Below are 22,500 nucleotides of genomic sequence, written 5' to 3' on the forward strand. Positions count from 1 at the left end.
TACACAACACACGCTGATGCAGGTTCAGCAGGCCATTATAAAAAAGGGATAGTCTTTTCTCCAAATGAACTAAAATAACTTTTATTTGTTGGTTTGCTTTGTTTCTCATAAATGAAACACGTCAAAAAGTATTAAAAAGATCTCAAGTTAACTTAACCATTTGCTACATCAAGTTGCACAATAACTGAGGAGTAACCCCACATCGTTATCAGAACATAATTTTATTCCCACTATAAGACAAAAGAAATCCTCCAATCTGTTGTGACCTTTATGAACATACTGCAGCATGAGATACATAAGCCTCTGGTTTAAACTGTCAATAATCACTGTTGAAACATAATAAATCCTTTGATTCATATGGTAATTCTATTGGTTTGGATTTGTGTTAAGCAGAAAAAAGCAACAACTAACAACAAGTTGAATGTGATTAGGAAAGATTATGGTTTGGCTTGAAATGAGAACTTTAATTTCATGCAACCATTACAGTCATCTTTACAGTAATAGCATGTGGTAAGGTTATAAAAAGGTCATAGCTAAAAACCACAAGTGATTATCAATTTGAAAAGGAAGAGTAAATTCCTGTGTTAACAGCCATTCATTAACCCCAACATCCCTCCTATTGTGACGTTGCTGTAGTGTCACTAAATGTAGTAATTTGTTAATGTCATTGCCAAACTGCTTGGCAGTGCAGTGGTTAACACTGTTGCCACACAGCAACAGGATTCCTGGCTCAAACAGGCTTGCTAGCTTGAGTTTTCTGTGTGGAGTATGCATGTTTTTCCTATGAAAGTCCAAAGACATAGGTTTTAAGTTAACAGGTAATTCAGGATTATAACAACCTTACACTGCACTCCAGTGTTAGCTGGAATAGGCTCCAGCCCCTTGCCCTGACAATTGGTTAAGAAAATAAACAATCAATCTCATAATGTTCACATCCACTAGAGGGCGCTGTCACCTGAACGTCAAAATGAGATTTTGAGGCATTTACTGAAACTACTAATATTACTATACTGTTTTCTCGTGATTCCTACAAGTCAACCAAAGCCATACTATAACTAGTAATGTATTAATATTTTGGTAAAAATGGTATGGACTCATTTATCATGTCCGTATTACAAAACAAGAAAATAAGCCTGTTGGTCTCCTGGTTTGGTATTTCCAGTCAAGAGGTTTGGAAATGAGCAAACACTAACATTAGCTAAAAATTCCATTATATAAACTGCAGGTTAGTCAGCGTGTCTCTTTGGAATACATGCACTACAGATGTTCCACTGAACATGTATTACAGTGCCTAACATAATATTCTTACACAATATTGAAATTATTTTTCAAGTTGCAGCATTTTAAAGTGTTGACTCTTAACCAAATGCAACAAACAAAGATCTTTGTTACATTTACTGTCTTCAGTTTGATTAAACTCAACAAGTCCTATCACAATCAGAAGACTTGTAAGTTGGTAAGCTTCCAAAAAAAGGTCTAAATGTAAACTTGCTGCTGTACAATCTTTACTGTGTACAGTCATATTTTATCCAACATGATATAACACACCGTCACACATGAAAATCAACTATCGTTCGCGGATCTTTAACATTCACATAACAAAACTCTGTTTTGACAATTTACTCCCCCCCCCCCCCCCCCCCCCCCCCCGTTCATTTCCTGTGTGTCCTGTTTATCAGATCAAACTGTGCCAATAACTGGCTTGAAAACCCTTAGTCTGCATGTCGTTTGCTGTTTCCTGTCTGCAGTAATGGCAGCGGCCCGTAGCAGTGTAATTTATCAGTGGTTCAAAGATTTCAAGTGACAAACAATCTAGTTCTTCACACACATTTTCCCCTCTGTTAGAGATTAAATCAGCCACGTGCGTGTTTGCCTCATGCAGGAAATCCCTCTGAAGTTTGCAAAAATGAGAACTTGTGTGCTTGTGTTCATTTTATTATCATTCATAAAAGCAAAATGAAAACTTTCTCAAGCCTTTGATCACAGACTGGAGGGCGAGAGGAAGCAAGTGAAATGATGTGAAGTGAAATGACATGCAGAATGAAGGAAATCAATTTAATATGTGAGCCCAAAAAACCCAAAAAAATGCTCCCATCTGTGTTCAAGAACAGAGTTCGGTGCGGTATGAAGTTGTCCTGCGTTGTGACAACTGAAATTGAAGTGAAACCAGAAGTCTGTGGTTCTGTTCTGGTACGAGAATCTCAAAGAAAATACCATTGGCATTACTAAAGAACTAACTTTGAACAGAACCACAATAATGTGTATTGTGGCTTACTTCATTTTCATATGTTAAAATAGTACTTTCTTGGGTAAAGTCCCATTTTTTTCTTGAATTTTAATTCCTCTTGAAATCTCCACTGAAAACTATTTCTTATTAGTCCTTGAAGTCTAGAAAATGGCATCTTCGCGGGACCTTCATGAATGAATGGATGGTAGTTGAAACCTGTCTGTGGTAACAACAGAAGGAGAAGACTGAGCACTGTGGAAGTTTAAAAATCTGAATGTAGTGTAGGGCACATTAAGACATCTGGTCTCATATATCAGAGTGCAGACTGAAGCGTACGGTCAGTTCAGTCTGCATGTATTCCAGCCTGAAACAAAGCAGCATTTTTTCCCCCTTTTTTAAGCAATCACAAGCAGAATTTGTGATCAGCTTGACATTCTTGTGTTTGCAATTTAGCTTAAGTTCTCTGAAGCTCATGTAGCAGTGAGCCACTGCTTCAGGTCTCAGTTTATTCGTGCTGATTTGCCTGTGCAGACTCGCATGCACTAAGGCGACACGATGGCTGCACATTCAAGTCAATCGGTCATGCTTCTTCAAGCCCTCTATCAGGAAACAACCAAAAAGAGGAACCTAATTTGAGTTACAAAAAAAAAGTCAAAACTTCACTGCACAAATCAGATATAATGCTCACAGAGAACAACAACAAAAAAAATTGTATGAGTGGCTCAAACAGAGAGGCTAAAAGCTTGGAAATAGGCATGCAGCTCCACTGTTGATGTTCCCGTGCTGTGTCTTCAGTTGGTGCATAAAATATCACAGCAACATGTTGAGTTTCTAAATGACGGATGGAACGTGGCTGAGCAGGTAAATCCTTCTTACACCTGTGTTAACATTAGTCATAGTTGATTGGATTGAAGGAGGTTGGTGCCAAATCCCCCTAAAATATTTCAGTCTTCCAAACCAGCCCAGCTTTAGAGAATGACAAGCAGTGCTGGCTTGCTTTTTGAAGAGACTTCTGTTGCAGTAAAGCAGAAGAGGTGTGACGGCTAATGATCTCAACCATCATGGACAAAGGACAAACCACAAACTTTATTTTAAAACCTTCAAACAAGTTGAAGTTTTCTTCAAACATCTCCTCGAAAACAAGATGTCCTAAATCTCAAAAATGTAAAGATTATTATATTATCTTAAATATCATTTGCACATATTTTACAAAGTTCTTCAATTTGTACACATGCTTCAGTTTTCAGTAATATCCCTACTGTCTAAACTTCAAATCTCTCAGAAAAAAAATATCCCACTGTCCAAAAAAGTATTCACGTTTTACAAATGACATTGACTTACTTTTACTCTTGAAGGCATCATCTTGGCCTCCAGTAACCCTGCGAGTAATCTTGGAGTCAGTTTTGACTAGCATATGTCCTTTAACAGCACACATTCTTTCATCTGCATGATATTGTCAAAATTAGAAAAATCCTATCTCAGAGTGATGCTGAAAGTCCATCCATTTATTACTACATCTATTACTTGAGCTACTGTAATTCATTATTATCAGGTTGGCATAAAAACTACCAGAAATGCCTTTAGTTGATTTAAAATGCTGCAGAGAGCGGTCTAATAAGAACTACAAAAAGAGAACATAGCTTCTTGGCCCCCTGCTAATTCTAGAATTTAAATTCTTGAATTTAAAATCCTTCTCCTCATATACAAAGTCATGAATAATCAGGCCCCATCTTATCTTAGCTCCCAGTTTGGATTCAAGACACAGACACGCCTCCCACTGTTAAAATAAGGCTTAAAAAAAGACACGAAACAGCACATTTTTAGCAGATTTTATATAAAATTAAGAGTTTTGTAATTTATTTTGAAAAAAAAAACTTGACTACATAACTAATGAGTTATTTTCTCAATGGCTGCAAAACTATGCTAAACTTTGGTTAGTGCAGAGGTCTGCAACCTTTAACACCCAAAGAGCCATTTGGACCCGGTTTCCATGCAAAAGAAAACACTGGGAGCCGCAAATTCTTTTTGACATCTAAAATGAAGATATCACTGTATATATTGTTTTTTACTTTTATGCTTTGTGTGAACAACTAAGGTGTGTTTCTTATGAAATCCATGAAGAGCTACAGAGAAAATTAAATTTTATTTATGTAATTAACACATTTTGAACTCTTAAAGAAATATAATAAAAGGAAAGACACCCAGCTGAACTAAAATGATCCATGTAGCAAACAAAAACTGTTGTGAGCCGCCACCCTTATATCGCCTTTGGGCTTTTGGAGCCTTGGCCTGGCTTTTAAAAAAGTAATTGGAAAAAAAGCACTATGCTGCTAAAAACAGAAAAATAGATATTTGCAAAGTTCTGCCTAAATATGTATTTTACCTGGTTAATGTGTGTGGCGGGGCGTGGTCTGACGCGCCGCTGCAGGGGAGGCGAACGCACCTGAGCGGCACCCGCAATCACGCCTCGCCGCCTTAACGTCTGTGCTATCTGTGCTGTTGTGTTGGTATGAGTCGGTCTGTGAGCTGAAAAGCTACAGCCGGCTGTATGCGAACAGCAACTGTATGTGAAAAGTGGTCAATAAAGAGATGTTGAAAAGCATGTTCATGGAAACATCGTCGGGTCTGCTGTGATATGTTTACAATGGGACTTCTGCTCCTGAACCTCTGCGCACAGCGTCTGCAAATCGGGGCTGTATGAAGTCACTTTCATCTTTACGCAGGTCTGTAAGCAGTCATCTGTGAGGCGTGAGCGGTGTTTGTTTTTAACATAGTTCATGGTGGAGAATAGCTGCTGACATAATGTGGATCCGAAGATCCATAACTGGCCTACCTGGGGTTGAAAGTGTCGATAAATGCACGGCGTTTCGGCGGGTATACCGGCATCCGTGAGTGTGACGCTTATTTTGAACGATGAAAAAATAATAGAATATAATTTCATTTTTATATTTCAATATCACAATAATCTTCCAATTTAGAACTACAAGTTAAAAAAGAACTAACATAAATAAAAAACACTTCAGCTAAATACTTCTAATTTATTTTCCCAAACCACGCAGAGCCGCACTATAAGGACTAAAGAGCCGCATGCGGCTCCAGAGCCGCAGGTTGCCGACCCCTGGGTTATTGGATGGAGCTCCCCCAGTAACGCTTGTTTTATTGTACAGCGGTTATGTCCATTTGCATATGCATTTGCCTATGGAAAGCCTAGAGACAGGGGTTTTCAACCTATGCAAACATACTCTATGCAGCACTCCAAAACCCAAATCTGTGCAAAGGTTGAATGCTATTTGGTTAACAAGTGGGCTGGAAGGGGGAAGGGCGTGACATGCTTCTTCACCAGCAACAGTAGAGGCATGAAAAAACATCAAAGATCAGAACAGCATGAAAAGCACAGACAGTGGCTGTAGCAGATACCTTTTATTGCTTTTAACAGTCAGTTTCATTTCAGGTCCTTTTATGTTATAACTGCGCTCTTCTCCACGGCTGGCTGATGGCCCAGCAACAGCACAGTCAAGAGTAGCATATAGGCTGCTTGTTCCTCATACTTTGGACACTGCCTCCATCTGGCAGAACAGGGTCTCTGCCGGTAGACAGGCTCAGGTCTGTTAATGTAGTCTCAATGGAGAACCACGTTGTGCTTCTCTGGATCATTTGCTTAAAGATTTTCCCTGCTTAAACCTACCCACACTTACTTACTAGATGATTTTCTGTGAGTTGGGTATTTTGGAAGTGGCAATGAGTTCACCATGCCAAGTACATGTGGAGACCATCAGCTGCAGGTACACCTAACTGTTGCCAACAATCTAACCTCCAATCTAACTGTCCCATGTTTGAAATGTTGAATGAAATTATGTAATCTAAACAAGTCACTTTACGATTCATATCCATAGTTGCTATTTGACTAATAAGGCATAAACCTGAGATCAGACACATATAAGTATTTTTATAGTACTTTTAATGAAAGACAGTGTAATATTACTGACTTTGTTTTAAAGAAGTTACCATTCACTTGTTTGTGACTTATATTTTGACTCAGGTTACTTCACAGAAGATGGCAGAGTGTCACTCTGTTCAGATTAACTTTAAATAGACACGTAAGTCATGTCAGTCTGCTGCTGCTTTCTGAGAGGCACAATCATTTACACCTGACCTGTGAAAATAGAAAAAAATCCCAAATACAAAAGCATCCAAAGTGGCCTTTCCCCTTTTATGCTAATCCTCAGCTCTCTGTTCCTGTTACGCATATCTACACACAATAATGGTCGAGATTTTCAAAAGAAAAATTTAAATATCCTGGAGCTGGGTTTTGTGCACAGTTGAAAACTCTTGAGGTGCAATTTCAGTATACCAGCAGGAGGGCAGTGTCAGAAGCTGTGTAAAATACAGTAGGTTGTGTGACAAAAGCACAGACAGCACATAATGGTGGGGGAAGGAGTTAAATCCACTGATTTCCTGTTCTACATGTGGAGAGCACCTTTGACAGCATGTTTGTATTAATACTTATGCCGTCTTCTCAAAGACAGGAGTCCAGCTGCATTCCTTTCTCATGGACTGGAACTGTGATTCAGACGTCCGTGGTGAATCTTTGTCGACACTACAACATAACCTACATAAGTTGCCAATACCATTATCACCATTTGTGCTTTTGTGTGGTGTCTTTATATGTTACTTTCCATTTCATATTATTATCTTAGTGGGTGGATTACTTTATATTATAATTGTGGAAAACTACAGCACACGAGGAGCAGGAGGCGAATGTAAGGTAAGTTTGTTTTTGTTTTTTTCCCCCAGAGAGATATTAATGAGTATTAGGATTTCTGATCATGCCACAATAGGAAACTTAGTTATGGTTGTGACATAATGCCAATGTAGCAACCTATCATCTTGTTTATTTAACTGGGGGTAACTGTTAATCTAAATAGTGCTGATCACATCATGTGGACCTATGCAAAAACAATAGGGACATGTTCTCATTCACACATTCTTCATCTATATGCTGATCTACTTTGGTTTTAGTTTGTTGTTTTCCATTGAGTGATTAGTTCCTTCTCTAATTCTTCTCTCTAATAAGCAGCAACCAACCACCCAATCAACCCAGTGACATCATACTCTCTTACTTCAGTGCTACACTTAATACACAGATTGTTAAATCCAGTTTTTCAAACAATGTTTAGTCTGTGACAGGAGTAGGTGTACATTGGGGTTAATACTTTACCTTACTATACTTTAGAGTAACAAGAATGTGTGTAAGAGGTGGGAACTCATAGCCTTTTGTGACTGACCTTGTTGCATTAATATTTCTGGGAGTTCCTTTCTCAAGGCCCAAATACAGGGAGGAGACTATTTAAATAAACTGCTGATTAACTATTGTTTGGGACATTTTACTGCTAATTGCATCAACAACACAGAAAATAATTCTTCCTGTTAAAAGGGAGTCTTTCCTTCCCACTGTTGCCAAGTGCTTGTTTATTATGGATCTTTTGATTGTTTGAGCTTTCCTTCTATTACAGGGTCTTTACATAGCAATATAAATCATCCTGAGGTGACTGTTGTTGTGAATAGGTACTACATAAACATAACTGAATTGAATTCAAGTTAATTTGTGTAAAGGTTCTGACGCCTCTTCAGTACAATTGACCTTATTTTAGAGCACCGCCTCATTTTCTGTAAGTGCCCGCACATGTATGCATTTATTATAATAAGTCCCTAAATATAAATGTAATGCCCTCTCTAGGTTTAAGTTATATAAATATCTGGAGTAAAGTACAAAAGTTTTCTCAGATTTTCTAAAAAGGTTTGGTTTTCCAAAATTTGCAAAAACTTCCCATTGTTAGGGACCTGCCCATGTTCTACCCACGTTAACTTAGTTTCAGTATTTCAGTTGTTAAAGTTTCCCAGATTATGGCTCAAATATGACATTGTCATCTATGGAAGCAAGTTGGAAAAGGTTTAATAAACCAAGGTGTCTTTTATTCTGGTTAATTACCATAATATGCCATAACAGGCCTTGGCTCAGTTACATTCACTGATGATATATGTTTTTACCCAGCGGCAGCTTTGCTAAATATACCCGTTGTACTACACACACCTTGACAACCTGCGATCACACTGGGCTCATTTCATTATGCTGCATGATGGGATTTCACCACATGCAAACGGGTTTAATTAAGCCGAAAGTTATTAGTCAGTGGAGTGTGAGTGAATGGATATGTAAATGTGCAGTGGTGCAAAGAAAAATCTGATCGCATGTATAATTGGATGCAAGATAAAGAGGCTTAATAGCACGGTGGTGAGCTTGCAGTGTGTCATTAGCTGACAGATAGATGCAATGTAAACATGATTGCCTACAAGTTTATTCAGACAGAAGTGATCGGATTATCTGAAATCATTTTCACAACAAGGTAAAGACAAAAGGCCAAAAAGTTAAAATAAAGATCTAGAATTAATAAGAGATTTCATTTCAACAAGTTTCCTCTTAACCTGTAAAAAGTTCAGAATCACGTTATCGAGACTCTTCCTTGTTCTCTCCTGCCGAGGAGAGAGGAAAAAAGCGAGTGAGCTGTGATGAAAGAGTGGACTGAGTGGTTTTGACAGGACATTCGACACCGTCTTCTCCGTCACACTGCTTCACTGTAGGCCTTGACTGCGGTGATTTAGCTTCAGACAGCTGTCAAGTACAGAGTAAGAGGAAGGCGGAGGAGGAGTGGGTCGGAAAGGTGATGGTTTAAATCCCCAGACTGAATAGGGCAAAGGTAGAAAAGTGAAGGTCTCTAAAATCAAACTCCAGAACCTAATATGGTTTGATAGACACATCAAATCAAACTGATGCGGTAATGCTAAACCAGCTCTGTTCTAGGATGCCCTCTGGACCCAGTGGAGGTGGTGAGTGACAGGAGAACGGCGGCTAAGCTGTCATCCCTGATGGACAACATCTCCCACCCCATGCAGCAGACTGTGACAGCACTGAGCAGCTCCTTCAGTGGGAGACTGCGGCACCCACGGTGTGGGACGGAGAGATTTCGCAGGTCTTTCCTCCCCACTGCTGTCAGACTCCACAACAAAGACTTTAACTGATCAAGCACACACATCCATACATATGCAATAATACTAAGTGCAATAATCCTTTCTGTCATCGTTGTATTTTTACTCAGTTGTATATAGTATTTGTATTTGTATTCTATTTTTATCTTATTGTATATTTATTTTATTTTATTCTACTGTATATAGTATTTTATTTTATTCTATTCTGTACAGTTGTGTACTGTATTTATTCTTATTGTATTCTAATTTTTGCCTCATAACTTTTGCACTGTCCACTTCCTGCTGTGACAAAACAAATTTCCCACGTGTGGGACTAATAAAGGTTATCTTATCTTATCTTATCTTATGTGAATTGTTAAAAGAAGGTTCTAATAATTTACATGATAGCAAATTAACAACCAGTTAACTATAGCTGACGATCATTTATTGCTTTACCAGATGCTTTGTAACCCTCATGCAAGCTCCTACAAGCTTTCAGTTCTTGAGGGGAACAGACCAAGTGTATGACAGTGATACTGACAGTGAGAACATTTTGTTTGCTCCACACTTTGGAGGGAAAAACATTATGGTTATGTACCTTGCATTTATTTATACACTGAGACATGCCTTCGGTATGATAAAGGGAGCCTAAATCGACAGAGGATCTTCATGAAGTGCACAACTGGTGCTGACTGATGCCTGACAAACTGTCAGCCCGGGTGTCAGACAGGACGGATCAGTTCTTCTAACCAGTGGACTAGTCAAGTATTTCCCTGGACATGGTGTTGTTCTGTTGCTGTTCGGTTTGCTTATAAGAGATCATCTGATTGTTGGGATTTTCTCTGTTTTCTTTGTATTATTGTAGGATCTTTACCTCACAATATAACATGCTTTGAAGCAACTGTTTGACTAACAAAATAAATAAATAAATAAATAAATGGATAGATAAATAAAATTGAACTGAACTGCATCACAAACTTGAATTAAACTGAATTCAGTTTTGACTTTTATGACTTTTTTTATCACCAGAAAAAACAGATAACAGACATAAGATTATATTTAATAAGTTTGCTTTGCCTCATTCCCTGTATTGAAATCGCCCAACCACACAGTCAGACATGATCATCAGTAGCACCAACACTCTTCCCTATTATCTCATGAAAGGTCATTGTTTATTTGTAAAGTTTCTTTCATGAAGTTTTGTGCTAGGCTCATCATAGGACCAAGGAAGTTTTTAGAGAGGAGTCTCAGAGGTAATATTCTCTGGGAATAGAGCTTATGATATTCACACAGATATGAACAAATGTGCACTTGATTTCAGCCAAATGGCAGAGAATGCCGATCACACAGATGGACGGAGGAGACCACCAGCAGCTTTGTTGGAGTTAGTGGGGTTCAACACATGTACAGTGATATGAATACCACAGCTATCGCTTCCTGTGACCTACATAAATATCTAGATATCCATCCAGATTTCTTTGTTTTCTTTTTTTCTGTTCATTAACATAAATATCGAATCTGCCAGTCACATGACAACAGCTCCATATATTTGAGCATCCAGACATGGTCAAGGCAACCTGCTGAAGTTCAAACAGCAGGGGGAAGAAAGGTGATTTCAGTGACTTTATAGGTGGCATGGTTGCTGGTGCTGATGAGCTGGTCTGAGTATTTCAGGAACTACTGACCTACTGGAATTTATTTATTCAAAGATACCCTGAAAGCACAACTGAACCTTGAAACAGCCTTCCTGCAGCAGTAAAAGACCATACTGGATGTCACAGCTGATAATATGAGAATGAGGCTACAATTTCCCTGGGTCATGGAAACTGAACAATAGAAGACTGGAAAAACACCTTGTACAGAACAGAGTCGGCATCAGTAACCACAGATGTGACATTGGTTGCCAAGTGGCTTGCAGAGCATAACAATATTGTAGGTGAGTGGAGAGAGGTTAAATAAGTGCAGTGCATGTGAGACTTGACGATAGGATCAGGGTCCTTCAGCATTTACCTGGAATTAAGGAACCCAGAGCCACCCACCATTATATAACATGTAGTGGTATTGTAACAAGTTACTAAGTGCACTTACAGTATTGCTCAAAACAACAGGAAGCACTAGCTATACTTTAGTTATCATAGTGTGTCTAGGTTATAATCATAAAAGCATAAAGTTTTAAAAATCTTGGTTTTTGTTAAATTACTTTTAAAATCTGCCACACTTGGAGATATGAGAGCAGTGGTAAAGTTAGGTTAGTGCCAGATCAGGCGCCAGTGAACCGTTATCCTCATCCTCTCAGTCAGCACACATGGTTTAAATTAAGAAGAGGAAGACGACTAGGAGGAAGGTGAGTGACAGTTATCCTCCACCCTCCATCTGTCCAAAATGTCAGGCAGCAATCTGAGAACCATCAACCTGATGGACAAGTGAGGAACACGTGTGTGTGTGTGTGACCGTGTGTGTGTAGCAGATGAATTACAGGCTCCAAGTGACATTTTCAATTGAGTGGTATTTCCCTGTAAGTACAAGGCTGAATCTCACTGCAGCAGGTGAGTGACGAGTTTGTGACAGTCACAAACTATGTAATTTCTACTCTCTTTCTTGCTCACACACACACACACACACAGATGTGCACATGTGCGCACACACACACAATTATGACCAGCAACAGTAATAATTATGGCTGATGAATGAGTAAAAAAAGAGAAAACTGGCAGAGTAAAACACTTGATGTTGATGGCCATTTAACTCTTCAGTGTTGGAACAGAGACAGCACACACACACACATGCACGCACGCACGCACGCACGCACGCACGCACGCACGCACACACACACACACACACAAATAGAGGATTCTTTGATTCTTTGAAGCTAATAATGGTGTTTTTGAAAGTGCTGTCAATCAACTGGTGTTTGTACTGCACACCAACAGAAAGACGGGTATAGGATGTGAGATAGTTTTGCATTCAAAAATAACTTTGGTGATTTGTTGAGACGGGCGAAATGGAAATGCAAAAATGTAAAAATAATTTACTCTGTCACTAAAAAGTTTTTACAACAACTTAAATTTGAAACAATGTTGAGAGTGTCAGAAGACTGGATTCAAACAATGCCTGATAGTCACTGTGGTACAATCGACCCACAGTGCATTCCTATGGATAAGCAGCTGCACTTGTGGATGCACTCACAAAATAGGAAAATTCTTTAATAGTTATTGAGATGATTCCATGATTTAAAAGTGAAAAGATATCCTCACCTCTCTTCTCTGGTAAAGCAGATATGCACTTAGTTCATTGTTAATCTTTCTTTCAGAATTTTTTATTAATGGTAAAAGCTGAAGGAAACAAATTTCCACCGTTTTTAGGGTTACATAAATCCTGTCATCTGTGGCACCTTCAGGCCATGTGCAGTGGAAGAGACCAGAAAGAGAAAGAAATGTCAAAAGTTGGATTAAGACAACAAGAAGTCAGATACCTGGTTTCCACTGACACAGTGACAGTGTGGAGACAGTTCTGCCTTAGCACATTTTCAGAAGCAGCCCACATTCATGTGGGTTTGAGTACCAAATGTTACCCAACATTACACAGCATTAGTTAGTTGGGATTATTTCATTGGCTCATCAGTCTCTCTACCAGAAACACAAGAAAGAAAATTTGGTAAAGGAATCAAAAACAACTTTTCAAAGTCACACTCCACAGTGCCACACTTGTTTGTATTCAATAGTTTGTTACACACTGTATCTGATTGCTGTGCACTGTCAGCACTATGACTTCGACATCAGCCTAAACCCTGAGCATCTGTAACATCTGAAGAGCGGGAAGTGCCCCTCCAATAAACAGTGAAGCGTGCAGAAAAACAGAGCTGCAGGCCCTCTCTTCTTTTTATGGGAGAAAAGTGACAGAGTCAGTAGATTCTATATTAAGGTCTTTTCCAGTCAGTGTTCCTACCCTGAGTCATCTCTCTCTCCTCTGCAGGCCATCCCGCTGCTGTCAACATGAGGCCAGGCTGAAATATCAGACCGATGGCTGTTTTTAAAAGTCTCACACCAGCCAATCAATCAGTTCCTGATATATTCTCGCACAATCTTTTTTTAAACATTTCTTACAAAATCACGCGTCAGGTTATTCTTATTCACTGTGAAAGCCAAAACACCACAGAAGAAGGTACTCTAGCCAGAAGAGTATGTGTCCGTCATGGTAGGAAAAAGCATGATTTTGGCCACACTGCTGCACCGTCTTTAAGCTTGGAGAGCTGCAGGCTTAAAGTTTGCACTATATCCAGGGGAAAATCAGAAATGCATTTCCTCTGATAATGTAACATGCTGTGCTCTATTAAAGTGAATTGTATCCTGTATTTGATGGTTCCAGCATTTGAAACGCAAGGAATTATTATTTTTCCTTATTTTTTTGGCTTGTAACAAATGTTGTCAAGGTGTCTTTATAATTGTAACACAAATTTCTCGTGTTTTACAAAAACATCAGTTAATCAGGAAAATAATAGATCCTCCTTAACAGAGCTGTTAAAATCTGCAAAAATAACCTTGTCTATGCTTACGCATGAGTAACAACAACATCTGTACAGGAGGTGACCGCTTTTAAGTTTTTTTATCTTGAAATGTGTTATACAAGTGAAACTTTAAATACAGGTCTTTTATTCGATATGTGTATTTTTATTGTATTTAGGTAAAAGCTGTGAATACTTACCTCAGAAAGAACACCCGGTGAGAATGAATCAGTACAATGTGGAGTGTTTTGATGGTAAACTCTGTATATTTATGCTTGTACAGTTCCGCTCTGCTATTTGTCAGATTTCTCTCAATAATCAGCTTTTTACCCTCAGACCCAGTTTTCAGCAGCGCTCAGCACCATGTGGAGCTGCAGAGCCCGCAGGAAGCTTAATGACCGTGGCCTCCTGCTCCCGGCGGCCGCTGTGACTGACGGCCTGACGGCTCTTGATGAATGATGTTCTCCGCCTCGACAGACTGAAACCAACGGCAGGCGGTGGGAGGTGATTCAGCTGCTAAACATCAACTCTCCATCCTCTGAGGCCCTGCCACTGTAATGAGCCTGCCGCTCGGTTCAGTGGAGGGCCAAGGGGGCCGAGGCCAAGAGATGAGGGCCGAGCGTGACAACGTGATGGAGCGCAAGCAGCAGAACTGGTAAGGAAATGAGGGAAAGGGGCATGTCACTGCTGTCAGGAGAAAAGCTAATTTCTCCAGGTTTCTCTTTCTAACCTTTAGCCACGGAAACTAGTTTAGCTCCATCTGTCTTCTCCTACTTTGTATTCGTACACTAGAGCTGCTTTCTATGGAAGCCCGTTTCCGCCACTAAAAAAAAAAAAAAAAGGATACTTAACTCGAAACATGTCAATATGGACAAAGTTGAAGCCTGCCTTGAAGAATGCGTGTTCAAAGACTTTCCATGTGAAGAGGATGTCTTTCATCTCTGTGTAGAACTCATGTCAGAACATAACCTGGACTTCTCAGATGATGTGTTTCATACAGTGGATCTGTATGTAAAGCTAAGGCAGTTGATGCTTACTGAGTTGGAGCTTTTGCCTTAAAGGTTAGACATCGTTATGCATTTTTAATTCTGTATTTTCATATTTAAATTGTAAACTTTTATGAGTTATTAATTTTTGGATGGTTGTCGTTTTTGGGGCACACATACATGGGTTTTGAGGGCCTGAAAATGTATTTCACGAACAGGGCCAATTGAAAAAGGCTATAAAAATTGTATTTAATTTTTGGAGGGTTGTTTTTTTTTTTGGATGGTTTATTTCAATTAACAAACCAATTTTTTGTTTTAAAAGCCTTATTATTAAAACATATGTAAACATAATGTCTGTTAGACCTGCTATTTGGAGGATATGCAGCGCATGTCACCTTGGAATTATGATTTCAACTTTTTGTAAATATGCTTTTTCATCTTTCTTTTTATTTGAGTAATTATTGATGTTTTGAAATATCTGGTTATGTAGCAGTAAAAAAAATTTTCACTGTCATTTTTTTCACTGCTGAGACTTTTTATATATACTGACTGTTTTCCTGATTATGGGCAGTATAATTATATATTTTTTAGCATATGGATAACCTAACTGAGTGAGATTTATGGACCTTTTTTTTTTTTCGGATTGCGCCTCAGAATAATAAAAAACCAGAAATTACCAAAATTAAAGATGTAATTTGTCTCATTGAACACTTTATTATAAAACACAGATCTTTTGCCATCATCTTGTCTTAAAACAAAATAACTGTACTGTATTTACAGTAACACAAAAAACCTTAAAGTATTCTTATAAAAAGCTAATTGCAAGCACAAGACTTGGAAAAAGTACGATAATACACTCAACAAAAATATGCAATATGTTTTGCAAAAGTTCAATTATTATTAAAAATACAAAAAGAATGGGACAATAAAAAGAGATTGAGGATAATATGGCAAGATCTGATAACAATATCCTACAATTAAAGAATAAGAACGTGTGGTCTAAAACCACTATGAAGCAAATACATTAGGCTCAAACATGAAAACAGAAATATAGGAAAATATCTTTTAAATAACTACCCCATCGGCTATGTAGTTTTGAAAAAGGGGGCTATGATACACAGGGGTTTTTTTTCATTACAAAAATCAGGAAAAGCCAACCAAAAATCAACCTTCAGCTAAGCAATTGCTGATTTCACAGAAATCCAAAATAAAAGCATATAGGTGTGCCTTATGGCCATTCAATTTAGCAAAAGTCACCATAACCCAGATGGCTAAACAGAACTGTACAAACATAACTGTAATAAAATACAATGATAAAGTAAAACCTGACTTGTAAACTGTAAAATGTGTGCACGATGATAAAACATGTAGGAGATATTGCATATATCTCCTACATGTACTATACACTACATATTGCAGGGGTCTCAATCTCTAATTTTCTGGTGAACCACTACAATACATGTCATCTTTTGACATTACATTAATAAAATTTGACAAATTAAAATTAACCTAATGCATTTTTTAAAGTTGATTTTGGATTCAAATAATAGAAAAAATGAATAAAAGGTGGAAAAACTGCTTTCATTGTTCACATGCACACATGCTGACTGAGGAAATGGGAATGCTTATAAATGGTCTCCAGACTGCCACTCTGAGACCTCTGCAGAAATGCATTTCACAAGTGTTTAGAAAAATATTGCCTCAGTTGTAATAGGAAAACACAGAAACACAAAGAAGTACCTCAAATTGCATTACAGTGGTATTTCACCAAATACTTTTTCTTGGAACTCAGTTTTTAAACACCTGAAACCTTTGCTGTGACATTCACATGGGAACACTTTAGTCTTAGTTCACAACTCAAATATAATCTGTTGTAAAACAACAATGGCTTTTAAGCCATTGTCCGTGAATCAAACCTTTAGATAATGTCCATAACCCACACATTTGATTCCAACACACTGTTCATCTCCGATCTGAAGTCAGGATAGCTGTCATAATTTATCGACAGCTCCAGTACACACCCACATGTGTGTGCCACAGGTCGTCTCTGGAAACCTTTCAGTTCGTTAAACCCAATGATGATGTTCTTTCCCAGATGTAAATCTGAACCTGTGCAAAACCTGAGGAACAAACACAAATGTTCCTTCTCAGCATTCTTCACATATGTAGTTAGATATTTCTGAATCAGCTTCTGGTGAGCCGTCATTGTTTCAGGGAAAGTGAGACACTTGAGAACTTTTCTCACAGTTGGTTGGAGGGTTTCATACTGAAGATAGATCACAAAGGCTTTCCCATGCAGTGCTGAGTGTTCTTGCCCACTGTTCAATAACATAGGCAGGCTCTTGGACAAGTGTTTTGTGTGCAAGCTCCAATAGGACTTCAGTGGCATTGCAGGCTGTTGGTATCTTTCTGCAGCTGTGGTTATCAAGTATGTCTATAAGTTCTTCTTGGTCCACGGTGCTAAAGTCTGATCGCCACGCCTCTAACACTGTACGCTCAGAGTCAGGCATGAACTTAAGGAAATTCTCCACAATATCACTCTTTACATATCCAAAGGCAGCTTGTTCCAGAATGGCAGGTGCAATTTTCACAGGCAGATATTTCTCTCTAACCCATCCAAATGCAATGATTCTGCCCACACTCTCCCACTCCGGTTGCCCAAGATCATGCCTTAAGAAGGGCACTTTGTAAACGTTTCCAGTGGTGCACTGGTCATAGAATTCTTTCCAGAATTCTGAAAGACAGTCTCTCACAACTCCCCCATCGTCATGGGCCATTTCAGGTGTTCCATCAGGCAGTAAGACCTGGATTTTGATGTCGACATCTTCAAGGTCCTTATCACTAAAATGTGAAATGAGCTCTGACATTACCTGCCCTCTGTGGACCACCACTACTCTCCTCACTCTCTCACTGGATGGACCAGGTTGTGGAGAAAAAATCAGGGTGTCATCCAAATTTATTGGCTCACTGTCAGAAAAGGGGCCAACAAAAATAATGTCACTGCTGTGAGAAGTGTTAGCGCTTAGAGACTGCGTGGAAGATTGTGGAAGGTTATCGTTTGGAGTGTCTTCAATGTATGTCACATCATGGCTGATTGTTTCAAATGGAGCAGATGTTTGGACTGTAGTGACAGTAAAAGAAGAGGTTTGGTTTTGAGGACTCGCTTCAATTTCTGAAGATGGATGCAAACCTGGGTTGGAGCTCTGAAGGCTGTCATTTTGTTTTTTCTTTGTGGTGAGGTAGAACCTGAGGATATTAAGTTTTGTGACATGATAAAGTTCTCCTACTGTCAATGCATCATCGACTATCATCTCTTGATAATCCTTCAGATCACAGTCAAAATCTGTTAAGGGCCCCTGAATGTTTCCTCCATCTGGAAAGAACAGGCCTGTTGCAACCTATGTCCCTTTTCTTGGCATCCTTGCAGATGTCTATTTTTCTTGTTCCTCCTCCTCGTCTAGCTCTAACCTGCTTGAAAACCTCAGTGTCTTCATCATAATGCATCCATCCTATTTCTATTTTTCTATTTCTCTTCAGAGCATTTCTTTTATGGGTTGTTTGGGAATGTTCTTCTTGCCGTGTGCTACTGCCATCCTCTTCAGATAATTTTCTTTTGGACAGTTTGGATTTCAGCCGTTCAAAAAGCGCTGACTTGCGGCTGCTGCCCCTCCGTCTGAAAAATCCAAATACTGCTAGACGATCACCGTATGATGGCAAATAAGTCTTCAGCTCCTCATCTGTCATTAGACTTATGACACTGGCATCAATCTAAAGATGGAAAAATAATTTAATTTATTGAAACAACCAGCCTTGAAAATACAATTCTATTTTTAACTTAAGAACAATGAGGAAAAGTTGCATTTCAACCAGTATCTTGTTGGAATTAAGTACCTTCTCATTCTCCAAGGTCTGTATAATTTCCTCAGAGACTTCTCTTTGTTTCAAGAATTCAGTCAAGTCTCCCATGCTGTAAGGAAGGATGTAAATTAAAATTACAAAATTAAAATAAAGCCACCATATTATCGTCAAAGTATCTGTGCCTACCTACATTATGAGCTCTGACTATGGTGGAGAAGTGGGAACTGCATTTTTAAGTGTCCATTTGCACTGTAACTACAATCAGCATCACAATACAGTCAATCCCACATTTTCTCAGTTGTCTGGTTACAGTTTTATTGGTTTTGTTCCTTATTTATATAGTTGTCAGTCATATTCCCTGTTTTGGGTGATTTGTGATTTTGTTTTATACAGTGCTGTATACTTATTACGCATGCTTTCAGCAAAACGTCTGTTTCATCAGACGTAACAGGTGTCATTAGCGTGTAACAGAAACCTTATAGGTACCTATGGTTAACCCTGACGTTGCATTCTATTCAACTTTGTATGTAACAATCGCTGTCACACTGTTTTTATATACCTTTTATCCAGTTATCATTTGTAGGAAGGCATTCAAAACTGAAGAACCTGGCGCCATTTGTTGTTAATACAGCAGCTCACGACACGATCCAGTTTTGAGTGCGCACCCCTTTGCGCCATATCCTTCCGGGTAACAAGGAAATGACATCAGCCACGTAGATTTCTTATTGGCAGCGCTAACTCGAAATTTCAAGTTATTTTCTCAAAATTTCGAGTTAATAACTCAAAATTTCGAGTTAATAAGTCCGAATTTTGAGAAAATAACTCGAAATTTCGAGAAAATAAGTCGAAATTTCGAGAAAGATAACTCGAAATTTCGAGTTATGGATCTTTTTTTTTTTTTTTTTAGTGGCGGAAACGGGCTTCCATAGCTTTCAACTAATTACACAGAGTTTCTTGTAAAAAGAATTACAAGGAGCAAGCAAAATTGTGAAGAATTCAGAAACGAACAAAGCTGCAAGTCAAATGAACTTGTTTCTTGTACTTTTCACCAAATGAGCCATTAACTATTCTTTACGTTACATTTTTAAACAGATCAATACAGTTAAAAAAATTCTATTGTGTGTTTCAGGACCTTAAATGTTGGGGAAATAGTGACCATCAGTGTGGACAGAATAAGCAGAGCATGCACTAATGGAAAAACTGAAATGACCAAATGAAAAAGGGGTTTACCAATTCATAGAACAAATACTGTTCACAAGCTGTCATTCATAAGCTCAGGCCATGTTAGATATCTTATTTTTAGACACTACCTGGACCTCCATAATTCAATTCAATTCAATTTTATTTATATAGTGCCAAATCACAACAACAGTTGCCTCAAGGCGCTTTATATGATATCAACAAATGTATTTATGGACGTTAAATGCTCTGTATTGACGTGTATTCCTGTTCTTCTTGATGTAAGGACAGCTGCAGACCTCGGCCATTAGCCACAGTAGTCCTACAGTCCTGGCATGAAATATTTTCATCCTTGAGGACTGCTGAGCTATAAAACATTTCTGTTGTCGACGTATAGTGTCACTACTAAGACCATCAATTCTTCACCATCTGCCCTTGATCAGCTCAGATGCAGAAGTCTGTGACCTCTGAGAAGGAAGTCAAACTATTAAAACTCCGCATGAGCAGATGCAAAACCAACTTTTTCTTTCTGTCTTTCTGCCTCCTCATCTAATCGCCTTCAGAACTGATATTTATTGAGTCTATGTTGATACAGTACTCACTCACTCCAATCATTCTTCCTCTCCATATAAGCTGTGAAAAAAAACTTTATGGTGACTAGATTGTATTAGCTTGCTAAGCCACAGAGGAGGTATACATCCTTATAATTGCATAGGCTAGACAAGATCCAGGGTTGCTAAGATGAAGGTGTCAACATGAGCCTGCCTTTTATATACAGTCATGTGAAAAAGCAAGCACACTCTCCTTCAATTATAAGGTTTTTGGTATCAGGACCATAAAAGTCATCTGGTCCTTACAAAGGTTCTAAAACTATTTAAATACAAGCTCAGACTAAGCATAACAGCTGACACATTACACAATGTCATTTATTTGGAAAAGAACTAAACTAATGCCGTGATTCAGTATAGATCCACGTATAGCAGAGACATACAGCAGCAATAACTTGAAATAATAATTTTTATCAGTCTCTCTCATCATCGTAGAGGAATTTCGGCTCATTCTTTACGAAGTTGCTGCAGTTATTTGAGTTTTGCAGGCCTTTATATATACACAGCTTTCTCGACTGGGACATTGTAACATTGCCCTCTTGCAATAATGAATTTTGGCAAATCTTGAGCTGTCAGACAGATGTCCTAACATTTAACACTAGAATATTTTGGTACACAGAGGAGTTCATGGTCGACTCAAAGACTGCAAGGTGCCTAGGTCCCATGGCTGTAGAACAAGCAAAAATCCTCACCCATCCAACACTTTGCTTGACATTTGGTATGAGATACTTGTGCTGATATGCTGTGTTTGGCTGGGGCCAAATGTAGTACAATACATTATGTCCACCCATCTTTACTTTAGTTTAGTTTAGCCAAAAGACATTGTAAGAGAAACGTTGAAACTTAATGACAACCCTTCCAAACAAGCCGTACATATTCAGCATTTTTCTAATTGATCTGTCATGAACTTCAGCATTTAACCTGGAAACTGAGGCCTATCCGGTTGTTCAGTGATGACGCGACGAATCCTACTTCCGGGCCTAAAGTAGTCTGCGTTTAATATGGCTTTTGTGTTGTTAACATGTTTAATGTTATGTATTTTCTTCTATTTAATCTCAAAAAGCTCCTAAAACAGTCAGTGATCACTGTTGACCTCCCTCGGCTTTTATTACCGCTAATCATTTATTTAAGCTCAGTTTTTGAAACCTTAGGATGTAACTACAGCCCAGCCCATTTCATCTTTAATAAAATGATCAGCCTTCTCCTCTACCAGGTGTAACAATTGAGTTTAACATCCAGGCATCCATGAAAACGGAATTTATGACATTTAACGGAGTTAGAAGTTAGCAGGGAGTTAGCTCGCTAGCTTCTATCTAAATACAATATAGCATGTCCTGACTGCGGGGTTTTGGAAACAAATTAAAACGTACAGCTCTGCTGTCACTTCCAGCATAAATGAAGACAGAAAACTAAACAGCAGTGACGTTTGTAGGGTTACTGAAGTTGGGCTAGCTGGTATATAATGATGTGCTACGTGACCGCTAGCGACACAGCTATGTTAGCATAATATAAACAAGCTAACTTTTTTTCCACTCGATAAAAGTTAATGTGAGTGTTCTCGGTGGTCAGGAACAAATGTAATCGCATGGCAGGATGCTGTAAAAGGACCAAACTTCAGCCAGGAGAACAACTGAGATAATCCATCCACAATACGAGGTTAGTCATTCATATACTGCTGCATGGGCTGGGCTGTAGTTACATCGTAAGGTTTTAAAAACTGAGCTTAAATAAATGATTAGCGGTAATAAAAGCCGAGGGAGGTCAAGAGTGGTCGCTGACTGTTTTAGGAGCTTTTTGAGATCAAATAGAAGAAAATACATAACATTAAACATGTTAACAACACAAAAGCCATATTAAACGCAGACTACTTTAGACCCGGAAGTAGGATTCGTCGCGTCATCACTGAACAACCGGATATTGTATTTAGATAGAAGCTAGCGAGCTAACTCCCTGCTAACTTCTAACTCCGTTAAATGTCATAAATTCCGTTTTCATGGATGCCTGGATGTTAAACTCAGTTGTTACACCTGGTAGAGCAGAACGCTGATCATTTTATTAAAGATGAAAGACTTCAGACAGTTTTTCAACTCTCAGTAATGCCATAGTGATCGTTTGATA

General features: G+C 38.6%; 1 pseudogene across 1 annotated transcript; it reads right to left on the minus strand.

Moving 5' to 3' along the window:
• Nucleotides 1-15,430: 15,430 nt before the first annotated feature.
• LOC146563939 (uncharacterized) lies at nucleotides 15,431-19,293 on the minus strand (annotated as a pseudogene). The gene is made up of 2 exons (XR_014894383.1): nucleotides 18,629-19,293; nucleotides 15,431-18,505 (listed from the first exon to the last, which is right to left on the minus strand). The product of XR_014894383.1 is annotated as an uncharacterized LOC146563939 (transcript).
• Nucleotides 19,294-22,500: the final 3,207 nt, after the last annotated feature.

This window comes from Mchenga conophoros, linkage group LG11 (assembly GCF_057382185.1).
Source record: "Mchenga conophoros isolate Kocher_MC1m ecotype Shallow Benthic linkage group LG11, M_conophoros_male_GT1.1, whole genome shotgun sequence".
In the NCBI taxonomy this organism is placed as follows: Eukaryota; Metazoa; Chordata; class Actinopteri; order Cichliformes; family Cichlidae; genus Mchenga; species Mchenga conophoros.